Raw genomic sequence first — 1,999 nt, forward strand, 5'->3', positions numbered from 1 at the left:
AAAAAAAAAAAAACAAAAAAAAAACAAAACAAAGTACCTCATATCAGTGGAATCATACAGCATTTGTCCTTTCATGACTAGCGTATTTCACTGAGCATAATGTCCTCAATTTTCATCCATGTTCTGCCATGTATCAGAATTTCCTGCCTTTTCAAGGCTGAATAACATTCCATTATATAAGGTTCACATTACCTTTTGTTACTTTAGGAATTATGGTCTGGGGGCTGGCCTTTAGCAACCAATATGTTTGGGGAGAGAGATATCTTCCTCAATGGCCTATCTTCTTTGTTGATGGATTCATAGAGAATTATGCTACATTTTGCATCCAGGAAGGGTCACCACACCTAATTAGCCCACTTTTTTCCTCCAGAATTTTAATGTGTCTGGAAATTCACCTCTTAAAGAAGGAAGTGAAGGCAGGAGAAAGAAAGATGTGGGAATTGGCAGAAATAATTCTTCAAATGAGTCCCTTCCTGGACAGCATTCTCAAGCTAGATATGCAAAAGAGCAGGACCACAGAGCTGCATTAAGGAATTAGATTTTATAGGACCAGAAAACGATCTTAGGAAACTGCGCCATTTTTAGTCTTCATTTCTTTTTGTGTTCTTATCAAAAATTGTAAAGGTGGTGGAAGATATATGCTGAGGTGGCAACCAACAAACATTCTCTGCAGAGGGTAAGACCACAGTGCTACAGAGAATGGAGAAGAATGGCATATACTTCCACAAACCGGAGTCAATATCAGGAAAGATTTCACTCTAACGGCTTCCCTGCTAAGGGAGTTCTCCCATGAGTAGCTTTCACTATGCAAGATCAGATGAGACCTAGGGTAGCCCAGGACACAAGGATCCTCCCATCATCCCCCAAGGGGCCACTTTCAATGTGGGCTAGTCTCTGCCCCTCCGTGCCAGGAACTGAAGAGGCTGTGCCAGTACCTTTTCCCCTGATCAGTCTCTGGGAAGGCAAAGCTTTTATGCATCTGGCCTCAGTGGTCAGCGAGACTGTGGGATCATCCTGAAGGACAGGAGGTCCTGGAGTTCACCCTCAGGACATCATATCTGGCTTAAGACGATCACTCTTCATGCCCTGCTCATCACTGTTCCTCACCATAGTTTCTCCCTAATGAAATGCCTTGTAGGGAGCTATTTCCCTGAGTACACAGTGATAACAGGATGTGAATCACCTTTTTCTGGGCAGAGGTGGTGGAATTTTTTACCATCATGAAGCTGAGGTTCCTTCCCCATTCTGAGTTGAATAATCCAAATCTTGGCTCCTAGAGCTTCTCATATCTCTAATTCCTTATAAAACTTAACTCTGTCCCCAACTCTTTACTATCCCATTGCTCAGTATCTTCTACCACGTCCTTCTTCTCAAGACTCTGATACCTAAAATATATAATTTTACCGCAGCAGGAGGAAATAGGCAAAGGATTTTTTTACTTTGCGGTGCTGGGTGTTGGGGACTAGTTGTAAAACTAATCTCCACTAGAGGGAGACTTAATCTCAAGAAAGAAAACAATATGATCTGTGTCAAGTTGAGAGAAAGTACAAGTATTGTTTATATAGCTTTTCTACTATAGCCAAGGGTCTCTTCTTTAAAAAACTTTTTGTTTTAAAAATGAAGAGAATTTATGTATTTATTTTAGAATTTTTTTAAATTTAATTTTGTTTTATAACTATGTAAAATACATGGGTTTCAAAATAAAAGCTATAAAACTAGGCATATTTAAATAAGTTTATCATCTATCCCCACACCTTCCATATTACCCCTTCTCTCTCCCTAAAGGTAATCACTTGATTTTTAGTAGTGATGAGGTCTCATTTATGTTGCCCAGCTGGCCTAGAAGTTCTGGCCTCAAGTGATCCTCCTGAAGTGCTGGGATTACAGGCATGAGCACCACAGCTGGCTGTTGGTATTTCCTTCTCTGTGAAATGTTTGTTTAATCTGTAGCTCAGCTTCCTTTTTCTTTTTCATATATATATATATATATATATATATA

Source organism: Mandrillus leucophaeus, unplaced genomic scaffold (assembly GCF_000951045.1).
Source record: "Mandrillus leucophaeus isolate KB7577 unplaced genomic scaffold, Mleu.le_1.0 Scaffold1014, whole genome shotgun sequence".
Lineage (NCBI taxonomy): Eukaryota > Metazoa > Chordata > Mammalia > Primates > Cercopithecidae > Mandrillus > Mandrillus leucophaeus.